General features: G+C 45.6%; 1 protein-coding gene across 1 annotated transcript in view; it reads left to right on the top strand.

Annotated features, from left to right (window-relative positions):
- Positions 1–12034: 12034 nt before the first annotated feature.
- The window catches only part of MCFD2 (multiple coagulation factor deficiency 2), a 49112-nt gene continuing 35011 nt past the window's right edge, over positions 12035–26135 (top strand). Inside the window, exon 1 of the mRNA XM_029593371.1 lies at positions 12035–12246. The gene's annotated coding sequence lies outside the window, so the exon portion shown is untranslated. The remainder of the gene's footprint in view (positions 12247–26135) is intronic.

Genomic DNA, 26135 nt, shown 5'->3' with positions numbered 1-26135 from the left:
GAGGATGTTCCTAAAGAACCTCAGCATATCAACAACCCGAAGAAAATCATCTTGGCGGCTACCCATTCTGTGCCTGCCGGTAAAACGATTGTACCGAAGAACCTCAGAAAGAAACTACTACACTGGGCTCACGATTCCAAGCTGGCTGGCCATCCTTGTCAATGCCATACCCTGCTGAAATTACAGAAGTACTATTGGTGGCCTACAATCAAGGAAGACATGTAATCCTATGTAGCATCATGCTCCAACTGTGCTAAACATAAGCCTACTTCTGGTCAACCCTGGGGATTGCTGCAACCGCTGCCAGTTCCGGAGGAGCCATGGACTCACATCGCTACAGACTTTGTAGTTGATCTGCCTCTTTCAGGAGGAATGAATACTATCTGGGTGACGGTTGACCGTTTCAGTATGATGGCCCATTTCGTGGCGCTGCCTGACTTACCCTCAGCCTTGGAGCTTGCGAAGCTCTTCATCGTACACATCTTTCGCCTACATGGCCTACCGAAGCACATTGTCTCAGATAGAGGATCTCAGTTCACGGCAAAATTCTGGAAGGCTTTGTGCAAGCTATTTGACATCTCTCTGGATTATACATCTGCCTACCATCCTCAATCTAATAGCCAAACTGAGAGGATGAATAGGACCCTAAAACAGTTCATTTGTGTCTATGTGAGTTGCCATCATAATAACTGGGCCGAACTGTTGCCATGGGCAGAATTCACCATTAACTCACATCCAGCGTCATCCACTGGATCAACACCATTCGAAGTGGTTTATGGACGACTACCTTCATCGCCACTTCCACTGACTCTCTCAGTGTCATCCCCAGCAGCTCAATCCACTGCTGATGATATCCATCAATTATGGACTCAGACTAAAGACATGCTAATCAAAGCGAGTGAACGAGCAAAAAAATCATACGACGCTCATCACTCTAAAGCGACTGTATTTCAACCTGGTGACAAAGTCTGGCTGTCAACTAAGCACTTGAGACTAAAGTTACCTTCTACTCGATTTCTCCACGCTACGTTGGACCGTTTCCAATTCTCCGACGTCTTGGCAACATTACATACAGTCTGAAGCTACTACCTGGATTGAAAATCCACAAGCATTCCACGTTTCACATTTAAAACCACTCATTCTCAGTGAGTTCTCATCCAAGTCTCCAGAAACAACTTCTATTTCCACAGAAGAAGACCTTGAATATAAGGCTGAAGCTATTCTGGATGTAAGAAGACGTGGCAAAACTTGGGAATACCTTCTGTCTTGGGAAGGTTACGGCCCCGAGGAAAATTCTTGGGAGCCGATGGCAAATATCTTGGATAAGGAGATGCTTCTTCAGTTTCATCAGATACATCCACACAAACCTAAACCTGGTAAAAGGGCCAGAGGCCGCCCTTTGAAGGGGGGTACTGTTGCGTCCGTCGGTTTTCGACGGCTTCGCCCCGCCTACCTCTCTCTACTCTCGGCTCCTCCCACTCACCTTGGACTGATGGCTGCTGGGGCGTCTGCTTGCCGTTCTCTCCAGCGTCCCCGGACCGGCTTTGGTGCTGCCTCCCACCATTCTCCTTCAAAGTATCTCTAGGGCGCACGCGTGCACGCCGCCCTCATCTTTAACTCTACGTTGGCGCGAACCTCAGGGGCGTCCCCCTGTTCCGACGTCACGTCTTCCGGGTATATCTGCCTACAGTATTTGCTAGCTCGTTGAGTTAGCATCAGGATTCGTACCGATGGGATTCACTCTCCGTTCCTAAGCTACTCTGCCACTCCAGCGCTATCTGGAACTCTTACTACCCTTCGGGGTCTCTAACAGGGTACCTGCTCCTCGGGGGCCTCTCTGCTTCTTTCAGGTGCTATCAGGAAACTGGTACTCACTCCTCGAGGGCCCATGTTCCCTGTGTCGCTGCCTGCAACCTCTACCCTTCTACTTGGAAGAACTAACTTACAGTTACCATCAGTGAGTACAGATACCATCTCTCTCCACAGTACTGCTTCACTGGAATCAGGTACTCGCTCCTCGAGGGCCTGCTCTCCCTGTCTCAGAGCTTCTCCTATTTCTAATTTGAGACTCTGAATGTTAATCTTATTGTGTGCTCATAACTCTGTCTCTTTCCACTACAGCACTGCCTTATAGAGGATCCGCTGTTCCAGCGTTCTGTGTGAGACGCGACTAGCTGGGCTCTACAACCACTACTCACTACTGCCACCTCTGGTGGTCACTTAAACTGTCTAATAAAAGATTCAAATTTGTGTTTGTCTGTCCGGAGTCTACCCTGACACTGTGGTCTCTCATGGGACTGCCCCCCATGGGCGTGGTCAGCTGCCACAGTGTCAAAGAATCCACCCAAACACCATTAACCATAACATCCCCTTCCTTCAGCATCTCTTCTCTTTACAGTGGCATAGTGGGGGGGGGGGGGGGGGGATTGGCAAGGGAGGCCAAGGCCCCCAAGCGCTGGGCTGTAGGGGATGCCCGGGGACCTTTCTGTATTTTTTTTTTTAGTGCCTGGGAACTCTCCTGAAAACTCTGGGCCCTGCTGCAGAAGGAAGCCCAGATTAAATCGCAAGTGGTCCCTGCGTGGAAGGAAGACAGAAAAGTGCCGTCGGACCTCGTGCTTAAGCTGTAGCAGAGGCATCCTTTCACAGCAGCGAAAACGTGCTCATTTGGGCTGCCGGCACCACCCAACCCACTGGCAGTCAAAATCAATTACAATCTGCAGACTGCATGGCGCACCTCAGCTTGCCAGCAGTCAAAATCTGGACAATGCCCCTCGGTGGCCTGAGTGAGGAGGAAGCTGCATGCTCCCCTTCAGATTCTATTAGAGGAAGAGGCCTGAATGAGAGGAAGCATCAGTGTATATATAACAGAGAGGGAGCAAATATATGAGAGCATGTGTGTGAGAGGGAGCCTGTGCGTATGAGAGAGAGGGAGCTTGGGTGTCTATGAGAGCCTGTGCATATGAGGGAAAGGGAGCTAGGCACTAGATGCCTAGCGATGACCCAAATGATGACCTGCCAGCAGGCTTTCCGCACCCAGCCAATAGGAAGAAGAAGACTAGGACCACTGGAAGGCAGGCTGTGACTGAGAGGGAAGAGAAGGGATATGAGTGAGGGAAGGAAAAGGAAAGATAGGGGATGAGAGTGAGGGATGGGAAGGTGGAAGAGAAAGGGAAGGGATGAGGGTGGTGAGGGCCAGAGGGGAGGGAGAGTGTTGAGTGTTTGAGAAGAGAGGAAGGGGTGAATGAGAAGGAAGGGGAGGTATTGAGTGACTGAGAGATGGAAGGAGAGAGGAAATGGGGTTGAGTGACTGAGAGGTGAGGGAAGGGGAGTGAGAAAGTGGAAGAGGGAAGTGAGAAGGAAAGGGTAGAAGGGTACATGTGTGAGAATGAACGTGTGTTTATATAAGAGAAAGAGGAAATTATTTGTGTGCTCTTTCCTCTCCTGTCCCGCGCCCTCCAATTCCACCTCTCCTCCACTAATCCAGGACAATCACAGGAGGACCGGAAATCAAACGTTCCCAGGTATGGCGAGGAGAACATTTTTTTATCCTTATTAGTTTTAATTATTGGGTGTTATTTGATATATCTGCTGTTTCATAATATTGAATTGATTTTTGGGAAATGTTTAAAGTAGGTTTTATCTTTATTATTTATTAGATGCTGTATTCATCATCTGTTTTGGAATATAGGTTTTTATTAGTGTGGTTTACTATTATGATGGATTTATGAGGAATGGTGATGTCTGTTTTTGCATCATTCCACTGCGTATGAGTCTGGCTAGGAGGGGAGAGAGGCTGGGGAGCACGACTGCTGGGGACTGGGAAGGCTGGGAGGAGAGAGGGAGCTAGGGAGCAAGTCTGCTAGGGCCTGGGAGGGAAGGAGACTGAGACTGCTATTGTTTCTATTTCTCTGAGATGGGAAGTAGGAAGAATGTGATTTTCTCTGTATTATTTTTGGAAATGGCATCTCAATGTTTCAATATTCTTACAGTACAGGGAAGATGCAATTGTTTTTATTTCTCTGCTGTTATACTGCAGAAAGAGTCTGGCTTCTGGGGGATTCCAGTTCAGCTTTTGTCTTCATGTTTCTCCTAATTTGTTGTCAAATATTTTCTATTTGTTGAGGGGATAGGCAGTGTAATGAGACTGCAGTGACGTGCAGCTCTGGAGAAAAGGACACAGTTTGGAATGGTTTTTCCTTTTTTTTTTTCTCCTGATGGCAATTTTGGAAGATTTTATAAATTTTTCATCACAGTCCTTGACTCTTGGTCTTACTCTTTATCAGAGAATGTTTTTGTTTCCTTACAGTATCACAGAGGGAAGGGGCAATATTGGCGGCCTGTCTGCAGGCAGGGAAGCTTTTGTCCCATAGGCTGCTCACCACAGTCTGTCAGTTCCTTTCTTTTTCTGGGTTTGTATTAGTCTGACTTTCTGTGACCGTAAGCATTTCTGCAGGGAGGATGCGGGGAAGGGGGATGAGGGAGGCAACACAAATGCATTGGTCCCCGGGCACCTCTGCCTCTTTTCCACCCCTCCCCCTTCCCTCAGCAGCATCTCTCTTTCCCTCAGCATCTCCGATCTGCCTTTCCTCCTTCCCTTAGCAATATCTCACTTTCCCCTCAGTCTGCTACAGTGATTTCTCCTTCTCTTTCCTTCGGGCTGCTCTGCTAGTTTTGTTTTTTTTAACTTTGCTGGGCTCCATAAGGACCATCACCCCTCCAATGAATTGACTGTGTCAGGCTGATCCTTAGAAGACTTTCTCTCCTCCATCCCACCGCGGTACAGGGCCATCGTCTTCCCGCGATCTGACAGCTCAGCCAGGACAATGTTGTTCTGCTGCACACAGGATGATCGCCCTGAAAGGATGTGGCAGTTCAGTCAGCAGCGGAAAGTAGGAAAGGGGAAAGTAGGCAGGAGAAATTGCTCGGTGAGCTGTAGCTCGGCAACCCCTGATATAAAGTCTTCTTCCAGCACTTCACTTTTCTTTCCAAAAATGTTTACATTCTTTTCATTGCCTTATGAAATTAGGATCTTATGTACCTCGTTACGTAGGCTCTTTGGGGCAGGCACTTATAGTAGCACAATTGTCAACAACATGCCGTGCTGTCAACAACTGTCTATTGCTGTTGCCTCATGCTTCTCCAGGTCGCTGCTTAAGGTCCTCCACTGCCACCACGCTGCTGCCATGCAGTTCCTGGCTGGCCAACAGTTCTGCTGCCAGCTTTCAGGTCTTCTGCAAATCCAGAAAAACATGAGGTGACATTGAGGGGTAGCTGTACATACTGCGAGTGCTGCACAGTGGTGACAACTGTGCTACTTTAAGTGCTTACGTAACAAACATTTACGGATAAAACAATTCTGCATCTTTGACTCGGGGGTTCTGGACTCAGGGGTTCTGGACTCAGGTATCCCAATGCTTAGTCCATTTTTTTAGGATTAGAAATTTAACTCCTGGGTCAGAGGTGGAGTAAAAGTTAACTCACATTTCTGTGACTTGTGTTAGTCTAGGTTGCTATATCGACGTGGTCCTGGAACTGGGGCTCCCATGTGCAGTGGTCCACCCTAGACCTAGGTGATCCAAGTCCAGGATCCTTGCACTCAGAAGTCCAGCACCATAGATAAACAGTACCCACCCCATAAATGTGAGTTCATTTAAGAACATAAGAAATTGCCATGCTGGGTCAGACCAAGGGTCCATCAAGCCCAGCATCCTGTTTCCAACAGAGGTCAAATCAGGCCACAAGAACCTGGCAATTACCCAAACACCAAGAAGATCCCATGCTACTGATGCAATTAATAGCAGTGGCTATTCCCTAAGGGGCAGATTTTTAAAAAATATGCGAGCACGTACTTTTGTTCGCGCACCAGGCGCGAACAAAAGTACGCTGGATTTTATAAGATACACGCGTAGCCGCACGTATCTTATAAAATCCGGGGTCGGCGCGCGCAAGGGGGTGCACATTTGTGCAACCTGCGCGCGCTGAGCCCAGCGCGAGCTGCCTGTTCCCTCCGAGGCCGCTCCGATTTCGGAGCGGCCTCGGAGGGAACTTTCCTTCACCCTCCCCCCACCTTCCCCTCCCTTCCCCTACCTAACCCACCCCCCCGGCCCTATCTAAACCTCCCCCTTACCTTTGTCAGCAAAGTTACGCCTGCTGAAAGCAGGCGTAACTTTGCGCGCGTCGGCTGGCAGTCCCGCTCCGTCCTCCGGGCCCGGGGGCTGGTCCGGAGGCCTCGACCACGCCCCTGGGCCGGCACCATGCCCCCGGGCCCGCCCCCGAAACGCCGGGGCACACCCCCGAAATCCGGAAGGATTTACGCGTGTGGGCCTTTTAAAATCCGCCCCTAAGTAAACTTGATTAACAGCCGTTAATGGACTTCTCCTCCAAGAACTTATCCAAACCTTTTTTAAACCTAGCTACACTAACTGCACTAACCACATCCTCTGGCAACAAATTCCAAAGCTTAATTGTGCGTTGAGTGAAAAATAATTTTCTCCAATTAGTCTTAAATGTGCTACAGCGGCAGGCATCGGGTCAGGTGTTTCCCCTGGAGTTCCCGCGGCGGGTCACCGTCGCGGGGGAGGTAGGGGGTCGCGCTCATGGCCTTCCACGAGCGCGGAACACAACACCTGTATCATCAACTTCTGAATGTGATCTTCTGGAAGGAAAACTTCACCCTGCCTCATGTTGAACCGAGCACCCAAACAAGTGCCTCCACTTTCGGAAAATGCAAGAGCTCTCTCACCATTGGATCCAGGGGGTATAGGCTTTCAAAAACCCGACCTCCTTTAAAATTAGATTCCGGGGCTCCGCACTCAAGATCATTTCTTGAATGGCCTTTTTTTTTGTTGTTGTTTGGCTCAAGTACTCCCAGCACCTTTAATGTCTGGGAAATCAGAACCGGGAACTCATCTCAATGAAGGAACCACAACATAAGAACATGGTCCTATAAGGTTCTAGTTCTGGAGAAATTTCCCAATCCTCCAGAGAGGCAGGATCGGTCTCGTCATCTGTACCATCCGGATCCCTATTGGTAAGTCCTGCTGCCGATCTAGGTGTACTTTGGCGCTCCACTGTAACACCTGGTGAGAAGTCACCACCTATGACTCTGGCCTGGCAAGATTGCTCGGGCTGAGAACTGCGCCTGAAGAAAGGTCAGAAGGATCCATGCTGCAGCCTGGGGGCAGAAGTCCTGAGCCCACTGTACTACCTTCCCCTGCTGAAGACCAGTTAGGGGAGCCCTAAGATCAGGCAACCCTTCTGGCAGCTCTTTCTCCATTCCCACAACAGGCCTGGAAGAACCGGGCTTAGTCAAATCAGAGGGGAGTAAATCTCCCTGAATCTCAACAGTGCCAGGCTGAGATACCCAAATATGGCACGCCGCATTGGCAAGGTGCTTAATTATATATATATTTATTTATTTACAAGCGCCATGCACAACACTGTGCTGAAATAAGTGTCCACCTGAACTCCAACAGGAAGCTCAGGGAAAGCGCATAAGAACAAGCACATGCGCGCGTATGCATGTAAAATAGACGCGTGCGTGAGCATAAAAAAGGCACGTGTGTGTGCACCCAAATGGGTGCCCTGGGTGGCGCTCCTATGCGCTCAACTAGGTGCCCAGCTAGGGGCTCAACCAAGCGCACAAGGCACGATCTGACGGAACTGAAGAGGGCAGAATACAGCGTACATAAAAAGCACGCGAAGGCGATGCCACCTGCCTACCATGCAGCAAACCAGCCGAGCCTCGAAACGGGGCCTGGCTGCAAAGGTTGCTCAACCCGCCAGCCTGACCCCTGATCCCAAAAACCATCGAAGGGGGAAACAGCCATTGGATTGCTCACTGAATACAGAGACCGGAAAAGGGAAGGCAGGAATCCTAATCAACTCCCCTTCCCTTCTTAAACCAATTTAAAAAAACTTTACCTGAGCTCATCCCGTCCCGGCTGAGTACATGCACAGTCTCCAGCTGCAGGGGGAGAGGGTAAATACCATCACCGCCATGCTTGGCTTCCTAAACCCACTTGCCTTTCAGCTGTTTTTTTTTTTTTTATATATATATACAGCTAAGTCCACTCCAGCTCAAAGGCCAGCTACTGGACCAAGGCACTCATCTGAGGGACCATGGAAATCAACTCAAGAATTCTCAAATGAGGGAGGGACCATTTGGTATCACCACATGAGATCGGGGTGAATTAAACTTCCTTGTTTCTTTCTCCTCTAAAACTTGAAGCAATTCCCAGTAGGAAGATTCATGTCCATCATCTGCTGGAGACAGAAAATACAGACAGGCTGGTTTCACTGCAGGGGTATATATTTATTTATTTATTTAAATAATTTATATACCGGAGGTTCCTGTATAATATACATATCACCCCGGTTTACAAGGAACAGTAACTATTGCTACATTTAGCGGTTTACATAGAACAGAATTAGAAACGAAGTTTTTACATTGAACAAATGAAGTAAGCAAGTTTTTACATTGAACAAACGAAGTGAACAAGTTTTACATAGAACAAACTAATCAAAGTAAGCAAATAGTGTATAATATTAAACTGTTAATAAACATGCAGTTAAATAAATCAATAAATAACATGGCAATATGTAAGTCCACATGAGTATATGTATGTAGTATGTATGAAGTCATCTGATGTGTAAATATCTGATTGAATGAAGGAAGAATATAATAGAACTGGAAATATCATTGAGGGAGTGAAAATACTTTTCTTCCTGTTCTTGGCTCTAGGGGAAAGCTTGTTTGAACAACCAAGTCTTAAGTTTCTTTTTAAATGTAATGTATATATACTGTATATATATAAATGTATATATACAATAGATTTCATATCATAATGTAAATAATGTAAATATTTTAATCTCTTCCGTTCGTCTCTCTTATTCTAATTTCTCTTCCCAGTTTTAAGACCCTGTTGTAATGTAACTTTTGTTCTCCTTGCACTTGTTTTTCGTTTCTTGTTCTCACCCCTTGTTTTATGTAAACCGACATGATGTGGTTTCTAATCATGAATGCCGGTATAGAAAAACGCTAAATAAATAAAAATAAATATACTGTGATGTCAGTTTGCTCTGTCTCCATTTGCTGGCAGAGGTGCATAACCCACTGGTTCTGGATTCATCTGACCAGACATTAAGAAGTTATCCCTTTTTTCTGTCTGTCTTTCTCTCTTTGCTGTCTGTTTTCTTTCCTTTTTCTTTTCCCTTTCAGCTCTTTCTTCTTTGTCATTTCTGTGAATGCTTCTTTTCCTTCTCTCTCACATCTCCTGATTCTTCCTTGCTCTATAACAATCTCCCATTTTTTCTTCTCCCTTCTCTCCATCTTTTCATCTTGATCTCTATTCATCCCATGGGGCAGGCAGACAGGCAGCAGCAGGGGAACTGGGAGAGAGGGGAGGGAGGGGAGGGAGGGGAGGGAGAAAGGGACGGGCAGCATCTTGAGAAGGGATACAGTATGAGTTGGGCAGAAAGGAGATGGCAAGAGATAGTTAAGTTTGAGGAGGCATCATGGGTCTCATGGGCAGGAGATAGTGCCAGTGACAGTTCTGTAACTCCCACACTCACTCCCTCCTCAGTCCTCCTATTTCACCAGCACGTCCATTTATCCCCTCTGTATCTCAGCAGTCCTTTCCCCATCCCATCTTATCCCCCATTCATAGTCCCTACCCCTGATTATCTGCTCTTCCTCATGCCCCTAACACAATCCCTCAGTCCCCTGGTGTTCCCTTCCCACCAATCCCCGTGCTACTGAGCTCCCACTTTCCCATATCCCCTTCATCCCTGAGTCTCCACTCCTCTTTCAAGTCCTTACTCAATTCCCCCAATCACTGAATCCCCATTTTCCCCCTTTGCCATTCCAACTCCTGCATCTTTGTTCTGCAGATCACATACTCTACCTGCCTCCAGCCGCCCTTTGTCAATCCCCACTTTCTGCCTGCCACTCCTAACAGCTTGAAGGCTGCTTACTTCTGCCTGCTTTCTGGGCCTAACTCAGTTCTCTCCTCAGCCGGGCGGCAAAACCGTTGGGTTGTCGGCAAGGTGCTTCAATCTAACCCTCTCCTCTCCCTCCTGCGCTTTAAACAACTGATGTGATCAGCGCAGGAGGGAGAGAAGAGGGTTAGACTGAAGCACCCTATACTCCTGCCAGGCAGACTAAGAAGGGGAGAGGTAAGAACAACATTGTGCTCACATCTTTGGCCCCAATTGGTTGAAATGTATGGAGAGTGAGCGAGTAGCAGCTGCTGTTTTTCCATGCAAATCGCAATGTAGGCTCACTGGAGTACAGCGACTTTTCTTCGGGTCCCATCAGGAGTTTTTTTTGCTCTATAGTGGCCTAGACTATGTTCTTGAGGAGGCCTGTGGCAAGCACCTAACTTCCTTCCTCTCTCAGGGGACGATGTAATAAGCAGTGGTAATGCTGCAGCAGGTTTCAGGTTTATATACCCATCTAGGCCCGAACCCTAGATGGGTATATAAAATGGATTTGTGTATGGGAAAAACGTGTGTATAATCCTGCTCACCAACCTGCGGCTTGATCTGCGTGAGTGCATGCTAATGGCATGCAAAGGAGGTGATTATCTAATCATGGGCAATGCAGTGAGCCATGCTATCAGGGAGATTAGGTTAATGTGGGTATTTTAATGCGGGTTTTTAGTGCCTGGGTCAAGGCAGGAGTTAAGGGAAAGTGCCAGTGTGGAAGTGGGTTTTCTGATCATTTTGCAGGTCAGCCAAGCGTTTCACAAACTGGTAGAGAGAATGCAGCTTTTCAATGATGCATAATTGCCAATCTGCATTTCACACTCTCACCAGCGGTCGTCGGAGTCTGATCATGAAGGGGATAGATATTGCTCTACCCACCTCAACATCAACTTCCGGCCACTAATTTATTCAATTTTTTAAAAAAGTTGAAGGCAGGGGAGCGGAGTCTGTCATTAACATGGTGGCAGGGTAGGCATTCCATGAGGGGTGCTGGTATGGGGCTAGTATAGGTTATCCAGTGTGTCCCGGAGGTTCTCGAGGGTTTAGGTTGGGCAGGAATTTCCTAGATGGTGCTTGGTTGGCATGAAGTGCTGAGGGGAGGGGTAGGAGGGGGTTTTATTTAAACTAGTAGGTCCAACGGTTTTTTCCTCACTTTTTTCCCTGGAGCTTCACAGCATCTTCCCACTCTCCCTCTCATTTTATGTTTTATGTGATGATTATTGTTCATTAATGATACGGTGGGCTTGTGTAGTTGGGGGGGGGGGGGGGGCAATGCCGGGAGCGGTGTGCGAGGTTAGCATCTGTTGTAATGGGGCCCTCGGGGCGTGGCAGAGTAGTATTGTTAGGTGGCTTTGACCACTGAAGGAGGGGATTCTGGTATAGGTTGACATGAGATGTCACACCATTGGGATGTGGCGGTGGGACTTCTTGAGGCCATCGGGGGGAGATGTTTGTTTTTGGCATGCTGTTTGCAATAAACTGTGGCCTTGTTAATATTTATTTATTTATTTACATCTTTTTTACTATACCGACGTTCAAGACGAGGATTCTTATCACACCGGTTTACATCGAACTGAAGCCTGGGAAAAGGTTACAAATAAGTCTAAGTTAAGGGGTTGTGGAAGGAATGCCCTGATTCCTGCATACCCATGTTAAGGCTTTCGCCCCGAGATTCAATCGCAGGTGTTAACACGCCGTTGGGTGTCCACGCAAGTTTCTGTGCGGATGTCTGCGCGACTTACTACATACAGCACGGTACTGCGCACATTATGGCACGTTTAATGTGGGTGGATTTTATGCATGCGATGTTTCGTTTTGTTTTCAGCATCACCCGCCAGCGATTGAGAAACACTGGGAGGCTACACATGTAGCTCAGGCATGTGGTGTCTCCCTGACTGACAGCTGCCAACACCGATACAGATTAGCCCACGTTCAGCGCAGCGAATGGTATCTGCATGCGCATGCGTCAGCCTGCGGGAGGAGCGCCGATGCGGCGGATAGCTGGATTGGCTTGGCTGAGTGGACCGTCGCCAATAATGGAAAGAGGCCATCGGCGGATAGGCATTCGCATTGTTCACCTGGCAAGGGGTTTGGCTGGTGGTGGTTGGGTAACGGATGGGCAGAAGGGGAGTGGGTGGGCAGGAACGCGTGCCCCGGCGACCCTGAGAGTGCCCCTCCCCCTTCCTTTCCCGCTGGCACGGAATCTGCGGGTGTTGCCAAAACTCGTCCCCTGGCTGCGGTGCACACCAGTCTGGCTGGGTAAGTTACTCTAGAAATTCAAGTTATCCAGCTCTGTTTCTGTTCGATATATTTCGTTGGAACGCTGATAGTAGGAATACTCCCCTCTCCCCTTGTACCTTCGGTTGTCTTTACCCCACATCCACCTTTCCATCCGTTTACGCTGCCGGGTGTTCCCGGCTGTCTCCCGCTCCCTTGTAGGAGTACCCGTTTCTCTCTTCCCAGGTCTGTATTCCCGGGTTTGAAACTCGTCCGTGGGACCCTCTTATACTCAGGTACGGGGAAATTAGTGCTGACGACTGGTTTAAAATTTTCAGGACAGGGCGATCCAGTCCTGGTTTTACGCCACTGCTTATATAGACTAGTAATCTTGCTTTTCTTAAATCAATAGGAGCATCAAACTGTAAGCCCATGAAAGCAGTGGGGTGAAATCCGTATTGGATCAGTCTGTCCTGAAAAACACAACCGGTTGGTAACCTTAATGTGGATGCTGGGGCTCCCCCCATGTTTCCCTTTTGGCCTTATGGTTTCCTCCTACTCCTTTGGTCTTCCAGTTTAATTGGAACCTATCTTTATTAGACTATGGTATTTGCAAGTACCTGGGCTGTTTCCTTTAATTTTCATAACCTTTGCTAAAGCTCAGCTGTTGCAATGACAGTTCTTGATCAAGGGCCACAGCCTGTGGCTCTGGAACCCAATACATTTGCACCCTACGTTCAGCTCGTAGTCGTCACTGTTGATCGATCAAGAGCTTTGCTGCTGCTGCTGCTATCCTGGCCAACTCTGATATCAAACCAAGGTCTTCTGCGTGGCTATGCATTGCCTGCCACTGAACCAAAGGACTGACTCTGGATTTCCATTTTAAGATATACATTTTAAGTTCAAAAGTTACTTCTGCAACACTCCATGGTGTTTCTGTTAGTATTTGAGAGGCTTCTTAGCAAACAAATAAGGCTGATAGCCCTTACAAAATCATTACCATTGATTTTTCTCCATAAGAAAATGTAAAAATGAACTTTCATTGATTTCAGGTTATCAGGAAGGGGCTAAGCCAGGCCTAATTATTTTTTTTAATCAGAACATCTTATTGTGAGGAATACATTCCAGATAAAGATCCATTTGAGTTCAGTCTATACCAAAGATATAGACCAACATTTCTCAAGCTATAAAAGCAAAGAGCCAAGACTAGTTCTTATATGGATATATAGTCTGCTTTTCTCAGGGAAATCAAAAGTAGCAGAACTAGCTCAACTTGTCCCTATATACCCTACAGTAATTGGGTACTCGGAGCTCTAACTATTGAGTATCCACACCTCACTGCTGAGTACATTTACAGGTCCAGATATGACACTTATGAATAACAAAATCATTTGTTTTTCCTTCCAATTGTAGTAATTAGACTAGCCCAAACTGAAAATAATAAGAAAACAAGTAATTGCTATAAAATATTGTGTTAAAGCAGTCCATGTTATTTATGTCTAAACACTTTACTCCTAGGATAACTCAGTATGTATTTTTGTAGCTTTTTGCAAATTATACTTGGTATATTTATTTATTTGTTGTATTTTGACACATTCCTAAGAGAGGCATGAATTCAAAGGTCCAGCTGTAGTCAGAACCCAGACAATTTGCTAAAATCTTTTAATATACACCCAAGAATATGTTGTTTTACTTACCAAATGTTACAGAACCAAAGAATCCCACAGAATATGCTTTTAAAATGCTTAGAACAGGTAACATGAAAGGACATATGGTAACATGAAAGAAGTGTGGTTTGTCTCTGCTGCCACTGTTGCTTTTTTAAAATGTATTCTTTATTCAGTTTCCTTATTTACAACAAAATACGTCTATATAGAATATAATAAAAAGATAAACAGGAAAAAATCATAATTTGGTATGAACAAAAAAAATAAGTATATATGGGAGAAAAGAGGATTAAAAATTATTTTTTGCCAGCTAATCTAAATTCCAGTCTCTTAAATTCCCAGGAGTTTTAGCATGGAAAAAAGAAACTAAATGGAGGGGGCTGAGAATTTAGAATTGCTATTCTCTGCTCACAAAAAAAGAATTTTTATAGGCAAAATATTTTCTATAAACTAGGTCCTTGTCATTTTCTAAGCAAAAAATTATTAGTAATGTGCAGAGAGGCTTTGAGAAAAGTAAAATTGTGAACCGTTTTGGTCGGATGTCCTCCGCGAAAATCGGTATATAAAATGTTTTAAATAAATAAATAAAATAGACCAGGGCTTTAAAATTGTAAAATGTCTGTCCCCACTTCAGCCAAGAGGGTTTTCTGAGACAAATAGAATGTTTCAGAAAGTATGATCATGTTTGACATATTGGACTATTAGAGCCTTCAGTCTGATCACTTCCTATCTCCTTGGGTGTTTCAGTGAATCCAACCCAATGCCAGCCACCTCCACAGCCAATAGGTCAGTCTGCCACTTTGCTTTGGAGACTATTAGGCCCTCGATTGTGGTTCCTGGCTTCAATTCTGCTAGTTTAAAGGATGGGGAGGCTGTTTCAGCTGCTTCCAGTAGGGCTAGTATTATTGACAGCGTATTTCTCGTTTAGCCACTCTGGCACACTCCCAACTCTGATTTCCCCCTCCCCCAGTTTGTGAAGAGATAGGGATAGTGGAAGAACCGGCACATGTCACCTTGACTGACTTGTAGAAGCTAATCGCCAAAATGGACAAATCTGTCTCAATTAGTCCAGCCTGTTTTCCTTGGATACCAGGTCTAAATTGGATGATCAGAGTCAGAGAATACAGGGGCTGGAGAATAAGGTTGCTACAGTTACATCTCAGGTGACATTTTTGCAATCCTCTAGTATTTTGTTTATTAAGGATAGTGTGGTTATTCAGACCCAGCTGGAACAATTGGAAAATAAGCAGAGATCACGGAATTTGTATTTCCTTAATTTTCCAGTGCCAAGGTTGTCGTCTTTGGAACGTTCTAACCAACATCTTCATGAGATATTTGCTTTTCCCCTGTTTAAAGGCAGGGATGGGAGAAGAAGTCCACGGCTTAGGCTTCGTCTCCCTCCTCATCAGATAGGAGCCGTACTCCTTTGGTGCATGGCTTCGGTGCACTGGAGGGCCCTTGGTTAAGTAATTACTAAGGCGCTGCTTGATGACTTTGCCGCTAGTTCACAAGTGAGGGGAAAACTGCTACACTCAATTATCTGCTCCTGCCCTTGTTTCAGCTGACCACTTATTGATGTCCTGGTGACTCCTGCAGCATCTCCTCTGTGTTCTCCCAGGTCTCCCCTCTGCCACTGCCTCTTATGAGAGACTGGGTAGACAGAACTGCGCTGGTCATTTTTGTCAAGCAGCATCACAAGGCACTAACACCAGTGGCTCATTACATCACAATGTTCATTAGCTAATCTCACTCAAACAAAAATAGGATGAAAAGTTAATCTTTTTATTGTAAAAGCGATTTAAAGCCTTGACTCACAGGGTATTACTGCATACACATTTCAAAACTGTACAATTCAGCTTTTTGCATTTTCTCAGACACCATTATGTGACTGTGTATCAAAATACTATAACATGCTGAGAAAAAAATGCATTTTGTCCTATATCAGCATGCTGGTAAACCCACTACTGAAACTAGTGAAATAAACAGAGTTGACATCCAACCAAAAAGTGGTTTAGACCTATTTAAAACTGACAGTAAAGTACAAAAGGGTGATGCACCTATGGCCCAACACCTCTGCTCTTTACCCTGATGAACCTAGTTCATGTCATCGGTTGGCGGGACAGCGATAAGAGAACAAGAACGCATCCTAGAGAAACTGAGAGAGGCTTCCGAGATTGCCCCAGAGAAAGTCCAAAGAAGGGCTGGTAGGCCCTTTCCACCAGGACCAGTGGTTTTTGTTTTTTTGTGGGGTGAGATGGAGAAAAATGGAACTGAATTGTTCTGCTGCTGTATACGAGATCTTTGGATCACATCATTTTATGATTTTTTTTCAATTGTATCTAATGTATCATTACTTAGGTAGTTCAATAATTAAAAAGGTTTAACAAAACCAAACCAAGGTAGTTGGGCAGTGACAAGTAGATAAAGAAACATTTACAGATGAATACTCTGGAAATACCAATGAACTTTCCTCAGGCAAAAATAAAGGACTTTATTACTTAAAAAGGATTTACTGAAAAGACTACAAGGATCAATATGAAGCCTTCTGAACAGGATATTTGTTCATGCTTTATCATGCAGTGTGCTTTATGTGATTTTGGCACATAACTTGGGTGCTTTGTGACACGAGGCCAAACAGTGAGCATCGTCAGCAGTCTAAAGGTTTGTTGAAATCCTTGAGCACACACTGTACTTGAGACTACAGAATCCACATACAATTTGCTTTGGGCATCGTCTCATCAGAGGACATCAATGCGCAGAAACATATTTTAATCCCAATGGTTTATGTGCTTGGGAGGTGTTTGTCGATCCATTCTAGTTATCTGGTGCTGTGGTAATCCTGCTTTTTGTGGTCACCATCAACTTAGACCTATTAGGGAAGGACGTGGTGTTACATTGCTCCTCACGGTGATTAGTGCATTTGAGGAGTTATTTTATCCTATTTGTATAAGACGTGGGATAAAACGAGATCAGATGATTGGTCCTCTGCCTTGGCTTTAGTTTCTTGTGCTGTGCCACCCAATGTATAGTCTTAAAGAATTGCTCATTAACTTAGCGGTGGTATTGGTGAATTGTCATTCTGATAATGGGAAATGTTGATTTCCATCCCATGTATCTGCTGTGTGGCAAGCTCTGACCCATAGACAAAGGTCACTCGCATAATGTTCCTTTCTGGGTTGATTTATAACTGAAAAACCAGGTAAGCTGGCTAACATTCCCACAAAAGGGAGTTACTTAAATCAAGTGCAAATATCAATACACATGAACAGAAGCTCTTAAACATTTTTACTCTTATTTGCTACATTCAATCAGGCATAAATCAAGTGAGATTTAAATTTCAAACATTTGAATAAAGACATATGAATATAAGTTGCTATACTGGGTCAGTCAGAGGGTCCATAAAGCCCAGCATCCTGTTTCCAACAGTGGCCAGTCCAGGATTCAACTACCTGGTAAGTACCCAAACATTAACAAGATCCCTTGCTACTAATTTCGATAAGCAATGGCTATTTCCTAAGTTAACTTTTCTAATAGTTTATGCACTACACCTCCAGGAACTTGTCCAAACCTTTTTTTAAACCCAGCTAAGCTAACTGCCTTAACCATGTCCTCTGGAAACAAATTCCAGAGCTTAATTATACATTAAGTGAAAATGAATTTTCTCAGATTTGTTTTAAATGTGCTACTTGATAACTTCATGGCGTGCCCCCTAGTCCTTGTATTATCTGACAGTAAACAACTGATTCAGATTAACTCGTTCTAGTCCTCTCAATTTTATAGACCTCCTTCGTATCCCCCCTCAGCTGTCTCTTCTCCAAGCTGAACAGCCCAAACCTCTTTAGCCTTTCCTCTTAGGGGAGCCCTTCCACCCCCTTTATCGTTTTGGTCACTCTTCTCCAGTGCATCTATATCTTTTTTGAGATGCAGTGATCAGATTGAACACAGTACTCGAGGTGTGGTCTCACTATAGAGCGATACAGAGGCATTATGGTGTTCTCCGTTTTATTCACCATTCCCTTCCTAATAATTCCTTCATACCACCTATGGACAGGTTACTTTTAAAATGATTTTTCACCTTCTAGCACATCTGGGTCACTTCTAATGATGGGTCCAAAATGTTCAACAATTTTTGGTATAGCAGATGAACTTATATTGTGCCAGAAGTTCATGAAAATTGATGGTTTATCAAATTACAGGGCTAATTTAGGTTACAGTATTTGGGGGGGAGGAAGAGAGCCTGTCCTGGACCCCTTCAGCTTTGCCAGTTTATATCTTGGCAGAGGAGTTTGGGAGGGGGGATAACTGAAGTCTTGGCCTAGCAGGGTCTATGATTTATAACTTGGGTGGGGGACAGTGTTTGGGCCACTAGGTCAGCAAGCTCCTTTTTTCTTTTTTAAACAGCAGCAACTTGTAAAAAAAACAAAAAAAAACCTATATATTCTTTTTAGTATAGCTGACTAAGGCTAAAGTTATCCACCCACCACAAGGCCAGTTAGATTTCAAGATATCTGGTGAAAGGTAGCTGGATAACTTTTAATTGGGCATATTCAGCCAGACCTTTATCCCACTGAATATCCAGGATTGCTTATCTGTGTGTCCTTTTTTTTTTTTTTTTTTTTTTTATTGGCTTCTAAGAGCTTACTGAGTTTAGGGGAGATATTTTAATGATTTTCTTTAATTATCATTTTACTTAAGGTGGGAATGGTTTGATTACATTGGTTTATGATATTTGTACACCTGTTGTGATGGCCTTTCATTGTTACCTGTTGAAAGCATTTTTTTTTTTTAATGAACCAGTGGGCTGAAAGAAACTATATGGCTTGTTTCTTATTTTCACTCTGCTCTGTCATGTGTGTGTAATAAAGGATCTCAGATTAACAAAGCAGCATGCTTTTCTGATTTTGTTTTTTTGAATTTGAGCTTAATGCATCCATTTCCATAGCATCGTAGAGAACCAATCCAAAATGAAACTGGGAGATCTTTTCATTTCAAGAGGATTGCTCTCCTGGCTGCAGGGAGGAGTTTCTGAATTAAGGCTGCTTGGAACTCCAGCTTGGGGGTGATTTTCTACCAGTAATAACCTATATAGATCCGCGAGCTACCAACCAAAGATCTCTGCTTTTATGATAACTAAAACAATTATGGAAGAACATTCCCCTTTCACCTGAAGTCACCATGTTCTTCGGGGGGGAGGGAATCTGCTTACTTATTTAGTTTAATATATTCTAGTTCAGTGATTCTCAACGGGTGTGTTGCCAAGAACACGCAGGTGTGTTGCCACACTTCCCGGTCCCCCGCTGACCCAGCTGCTCCCCGGTCTTCCTCCGCCCGGGCTTAAAATGCTGACAGCTTGGGCGGAACGCGGCAGAACAGCTGGAGTCAGCGGCACCGGCAGGGTCTCTTCTTCCCACGCCCCGGAAGAGGAAATGGTGAGCAGCAGGTGCATGCACGGGAAGAAGAGACCATGCTGGTGCGGGCAGCATCTGCCTAAAGAAAAGAAGAGAGGCACGGCCTGAAGGATGAACAGCGCAGCTCGGAGTAAAATAAGGAACAACGTCAACCCTCGTGGCCGATGGGACTCCTTTCTCCGCGAGGGCTGAAAGTGAAGGAAGTTGCTGCTGCCTTTAGGGTTGGGAGGAGGCTGCTTGCCACTAGTTCTGGTAGTGAGGGGGGGGGGGGGAGAGCGTAAATAAGCAAGCATGTGTGTTTGAGATCCTGTGTATGTGTGTGTGTGTGAGTGAGGTTGAGAGTATGTCTGTGATTGAGAGCCTGTGAGAGAGAGGGCATGAATGTAAGTTTGTGATTGAAAACCTGTATGTGTGTATGATTGAGATCCTTTGTGTGTGAGAGAGATCATGTGTATGTATAATTAAGAGCCTGTGTGTATAAGTAAAAGAGAGACCATGTGTGTCTGTGTGATTGAGAGCTGGTTTAGGTGAGGGAGTATGTGATTGAGAGCCTGTGTGTAAATGAGAGAAAGAGAGAGCATGTTTGTGAGCATGTGAATGAGTCTGTGTGTGAGAGAAAAAGACAGCATGTATGTGTGTGATTGAAAGCCTGTATGTGTAAGTGTGAAAAGATAGATAGCATATGTGTAAATGTGTAATTAAGAGCCTATATAAGTGAAAGAGAAAAAGCATGAGTTTATGTGAGTGATTGAGAGCCAGTGTGAGAGAGAGAGAGAGGAGAAAGTTGCAAGCAAACAACCCCTCCTCCTGCTAATTCAAAACAGTCTCAGGGCACCTGGATATCAAACGTTCCCAGGTATGCAAGCAAAACATTTTTTGTATCCTTATTATTTTTCATCACTGGGTCTTTGTGTCTGCTATTTTGAAATATTTTATTGGTATCTAGAAATTTTTGATATGAGTTTTTAATTATTGGATATTCCATTCATCGGCTATTTTAAAATAAACTGTTCTTTTTGTTAGTATGGTTTTTACTGCTACTGATTTTATATTTCTTGATTTGTTTTATAAGGATGGGTGATGTTTCTTTTTTTCCTTTGTTACACTGCATACAGAGACTCTGGCTTACTGCGATTTCCAGTTCAATTTTTGTCTGCAAGCTTCTAGTTATGCGTTTGGTCTCTTTATTCTTTGTTAGGTGAGGGTCAGCACATGTGATTCAGGTGAGGTTTTCTGCTGGCGTGTAGTTTCTATGTAGGGCTCTATAGCAGCCTGGCTTGGTCCGTTTTCCTAATAGGAGGTGTATTGGTGTCTTAAGGCCTGGTGTATTATTTTCAGTGTTGCCTTTTCTTAGGTAAGGTGGTTACTGTTTAAGTGCTGGAAATTGGTGCTGTTTTGTTGTGGGATGTTTATTATTTATGCAATTTCTGTTCGGACAGAATACATATCTTTTCTTTGTGTCATTCTTAACAATAAAAATAATTACCGGACCTTTACTTTTTATTTCCTCCGTGAATTGTAATGAGCAGTGTGTCACACATGTGAGCGTGGCCTGTCAGGTGTGTCATGATAGGAAAAAGGTTGAGAACCACTGTTCTAGTTAATACTGTAAATTACACACCAAAGATAAAATAGCAAATACCATTGTTCACCAGTTCTAGTTCCCACTTCACTCACTCTGAGAACTGAACTTTCCTGCCTGCCTGACAGCTCAATCTGATCTTCTTTTGGCCCTTTTTACTGTAGCTCTCGGAATAATAGATATTTCGATATTCAAAGTAGGAGGATTTCCTACTTCCTCACTACTGAGTCCCCTGCAATTGTGCTTGACTGAAAATATATTGAAGGAGGGATTTATGGGAGATTTGAACTACTTCCACAGGTGTGCATAGGAGAGAAAGTACTCATTGCAGAAAAATATTGACAAATTCTGTAAGGAGGATTTTAAAATAGCTTTAACTAGAACTAGATCGGGTCCTTCATAAATTGGTGCATGTTGATCTACTTTAAAGGGACTTTGCTGTCAAATTTTAATGATCTTTCAAATGAAATGTTTTAAAAGCAATGGAGGCCCCCCCCCCCCCCCCCCCATGCCATAAGGCCTGGCAGTGCAAATCATCCCTGAAACCTTTTTGATGCTCTCATCACCTCCTCAGTGCACTTCACTTTGGGTAGTGAGCAGTATCACCAGTATGCTCAATAGCACACTTAAATCACAGCGCCATAAGCTTGATATGACTTGAAGGGCTACCTTTACTTTTTGCCACAAGGCTCAATAATTTAATCTTTCCTTCCTCATCATCCATGCCAGACCAGTCCAGACAAGTGGGTTTTGCCCTTCCTATCAGCAGATGGAGGTAAGTTCTTTGTCCTGGCACTTCCCTCTATATAGCCTGGTGCAGAAGGGGAGGCATCGGTAGTACTCTGCCTCCAGCAGATGGTAGGAAGGCTGATCCAGTAGGAAAAAGGATGGGTCACTGGGACAGTAACCCAGACAATGGGTTAGTTTCTCCAGGGTAGGCCCAGGCTGAGTCAGGGGAGTTCCTTTGGGCCGACAACCACTGCAGACTGCTCTTCCTTTCCCTGGGGCAGTCAGGAGTGGCAAGCTCCTGCATTTCCCATAAAGTGGCACTAAAAATAGAGGCTTGAGGTAGCAGTGTGACATGGGAGGTGGTGGCAGGTTGGCAGCATTCTGTCCTTCTCCCCATCTGAGGAGCTTTAAGAATAGAGAGTTGTAGGAAGTGTAGGTGATGTGGAGCCAGATGAGCAGCAAGTATTGTCTGCTTGTTTTGCAGAGCATGTGATGGAGAGAAGCCGGTGCACTCTCTATAAGAAGAGGCAGGTTGCATAGAGCAATGTGGCCTCACCATGCCGACATTTCCCTGGTGGCAGCTCACATGAGGCACCCCCCCCCCCCCCCACAGCATTGGAGCCTCTACTTGCAAGCCCTATAGAGGCCCATAATTCCTTGGGGCCCAAGGGATCACAAAGCCCAGAGTTCTCTGTGGAGTTCATAAGATGATATATAAGTCATACTGGGAGATGAAGGGACAAGGCAGAGAACCGTCCCAGGACTTGGGACAACATTGGAATGAGGAGTCTTCACCAAAGAAGAAACCTTGGATGGAGGTAGCCAGGGGGCTACCTGCAGTACTGAGCGTAACCCATCCTTCCCTCAGCAGAGGGCAATATGAGGTCCCCTTGGGAGACTTATATGAAGAGTAGATAAAGGAGGAGGATCTGTATTCTCAGGTGGAAGATTCCACAGTCAGATTATTCAGACCTCAAGAATTAAGTGCCATCATTTCAAAGATTTCTTAGTCATTACAGCTGAAGGATGACCTAAAGAGGAAGTACCAGAGGGGTAGCAGTCCTGACAAGCATAAAGAAACTGACAAAGCCATTTCCAGTTCATTCTGTTATTTTTAATATGATTACAACTGAGTGGGACTCCACAGAAGCAGCCTCAAAGAAGTTTAGGTCTTTAGAGAGGTTATTCGACAAGGATATGCCTTGGAGTTAAAGACTCTCCAGTAAAAGAAGCTTTTCTCAGCTCCCTGTCCAAGATGGCAAAAAGGGGAGCCATTCAGTAAACAGTAGACGGACTGCTCCAGATAGTAGCAATAGTACCAGTTTCGTGGGTGACACGATGGAAAGGTAGGTACTCTATTTCATAGTCCAAAAGAAAAAAGGGACATTTTGGACATTATTGGACCTAAAAGGAGTAAATAAATCCCTAAACAAACTCCATTTTCATATGGAATCCTTGAGAACAGTAATAGTGGCAGTGAGGAAAGATCCTCCCTGGATCTGTCAGAAGCATATCTTTGCATCCCCATCAGACAGGAACATAAACACCGTTTTAAGATTTGCAGTCGGAAAAATCTTTCTGTTCAAATCTGTGTTGTCCCTATGTTGGGTCCTTAGCCCTCACAGCCTGAATGTTGAGAGAGTAGCCCTGCAAACCCTGAATTTATCAAAGGATGTCTCTCTCATGTTCTTCTGGCGTCCAGGAAGGATTCCACAGTGAAATCCTATGGAGTAGGATTGCCTTTTGGTGTCAGGAAGGCTTTTGATCTTACTCCTGCTCCACATAAAACTTGATTACTTTTTACATCTTTGAGACCTTTCTAAAGATTACTCCAGATAGGGTTCACCTCGGTGCAGTTGTTGCTTATCGTTATATAAAAGGAAACCCATGTCTATACAGACTTTAGGTATCTTGGGTTAACTTGGCATTTAATATGGCTAGGGGTTAGATCTTGTTTCAGATTGCAGATGAATTTAGGGGAGACAAAAACTAATGGGCAAGTGGATTGACTGATCCTTCGAAGGATCTTCTCTTTCTCTTTGTGGAAGATAACTTGGAACTCACAGTAGGATGCTGTATAGGGGTTGGTTTGATCTAATAGTGGTTGGAGGAGAGGTGTCTAATTTTTTTTTTTTAGAGATTATGTGCACAAACATTTTCTTTTGTGCAACTTTTTATAAGCTGAGCTAGATTTGTGCACTACAAGCCAAGTGTGCCTGAGCAAGAATAGTGCAAAAATTATCAGATTTTGAATGTTTTATTTAACTATTTTAATTAAAGTAATTCTCCATTATTAAATAAATGATCATGAAGCACAAATAGGGTAAGTCATACTTTGCTATTGCTGCAAAATTCAACTAATTCTATATGGCAAGACACTATGCCGAGTGCACTGTTTAACCCACAGTTGGTTGTGGGTTGTGTAGATACATTCACAGCCCCTTATGCTATATAATATTAGTTACTATTACTATCGTAAATGTTTGCATTGTATATTGTTCGCCCAACTCTCTTAACTACGATTTATCACCTTTTTTTGAAACCATTGCCACATTACCAACTACACTATCCAATACTATTATTGCTGGCAATTTTAACTTACACTTCAACTCCATCCTACTATCCAACACTACCTCCAGCTTATCTGAAGCTCTATTTGGTTTAGGTCTAACTCAATTAATTACTGAACCAACCCATAAGTTAGGCAATACCTTAGACCAGACCTGGGCAAGGGGCGGCCCGCGGGCTGAATCCGGCCCGCCCACTGCTGAGAGCAGACGGGGAATGAGGCACGCTGCCTTCCCTTGCAGAGGGAAGGCAGCAGTTCATTCTCCGCTCCCTCGCTCCCCGATTGGCCAGCAGCAGTTCATTCTCCGCTCCCTCGCTCCCCGATTGGCCGGCAGTTCCCTCGCTCCCCGATTGGCCGGCAGCAGTTCATTCTCCGCTCCCTCGCTCCCCGATTGGCCAGCAGCAGTTCATTCTCCGCTCCCTCGCTCCCCGATTGGCCGGCAGTTCCCTCGCTCCCCGATTGGCCGGCAGCAGTTCATTCTCCGCTCCCTCGCTCCCCGATTGGCCAGCAGCAGTTCATTCTCCGCTCCCTCGCTCCCCGATTGGCCGGCCAATCGGGGAGCGAGGGAGCGGAGAATGAACTGCTGCCGGCCAATCGGGGAGCGAGGGAGCTGCCGGCCAATCGGGGAGCGAGGGAGCGGAGAATGAACTGCTGCTGGCCAATCGGGGAGCGAGGGAGCGGAGAATGAACTGCTGCCGGCCAATCGGGGAGCGAGGGAACTGCCGGCCAATCGGGGAGCGAGGGAGCGGAGAATGAACTGCTGCTGGCCAATCGGGGAGCGAGGGAGCGGAGAATGAACTGCTGCCGGCCAATCGGGGAGCGAGGGAGCGGAGAATGAACTGTTTTTTTTTTTTTTTTTTTACAGCGTCCGGTGGGGGGAGGGAGTGACTCGAGCGAAGGCACGCTGCCCGATTGCCCAGCACCGGCCAATCGGGCAGCGTGCCTTCACTCGAGTTTCTTTCCTACATACCGGTATGTCACAGTTCCGCCTTTCGTGGTCTTTTTTCAGGGGTCCCCAACCACCGGTCCGTGGGAGTTTTTTGCCGGTCCGAGGTCTCCCGGTCTCTTCCGCTGCCGTTGCCGCTGGGCTGTCAGCACGTTCAAGCCCAGTGGTAACGGCAGCAGTGTTAGAAGTGTGGCACCCGCGCGGCTGGCCTTTTCTTCTTCCTGCACCCCCCCTCCCGTGACCCGGAACAGGAAGTGATACTCGGAGCGGTGCGCGGGAAGGAGAAAGAGCCGTGCCGCATCGGCTGCAGCGTCGGTCCCCGAGCAATTAAAGCAGCCGGTAATCGAGAAAGGAGACAGCAGCAGGAGCCTCCCGCGGCCGATGGGATTCTTCTTTCTTGGCCTGCGGGGGCAGCTGCAGCTCCCATTTGTGCTCGGGGGGGAGAGGAAGTGAGTAAGAGAGAGTGAGAAGCAGCCAGCCTGCGTGTGATTGAGAGCATGTGTGTGAGTGAGAGAAACTGGTCAGAGAGCTGATGTGTGTTTGTGTGTGTGTGTGTGAGACAATGAAAGTGATTGCTCAGGGAGATGACTGATGTGTATGTGAGAGTGTGAGACATTAGTCAGGGAGGTGACTGATGTGTGTGTGTGAGAGAGAGAAAAAGCATGGAAGTGAGAAGTCTGGGTATGTGGGAAAGCATGAGCGAAGGAAGCCTGGAGTTGTGGGAGTGAGAAACCTGGGTGAGTGTGCACGCATGAGAGAGAGAGACTGCTTGGTAAGGAGACTGTGTGTGTGTGAGAGAAAAAGACTGGTGTGTGTGAATGTGAGAGAATGTGATTCAGGGAATGAGAAGCCTGTGCACGTGGAGAGTGAGCATGGAAATTAGAGAGACTGGTGTGTGTGTAACAGAGAGAAAGTGATTATGGGAATGAGAAGCCGGTGCATGTGAAGAGAGTGAGCATGAGAGTGAGAAACCTGGGTGTGTGTGAGACACAGCATGGGAGGGAGAAGCATGTATATCTGAAAGAGAACT

Source organism: Rhinatrema bivittatum, chromosome 3, assembly GCF_901001135.1.
Source record: "Rhinatrema bivittatum chromosome 3, aRhiBiv1.1, whole genome shotgun sequence".
Taxonomy (NCBI): Eukaryota; Metazoa; Chordata; class Amphibia; order Gymnophiona; family Rhinatrematidae; genus Rhinatrema; species Rhinatrema bivittatum.
The sequence above is the reverse complement of the archived record's forward strand: the minus strand, read 5'-3'. Positions and strand labels throughout refer to the sequence as shown.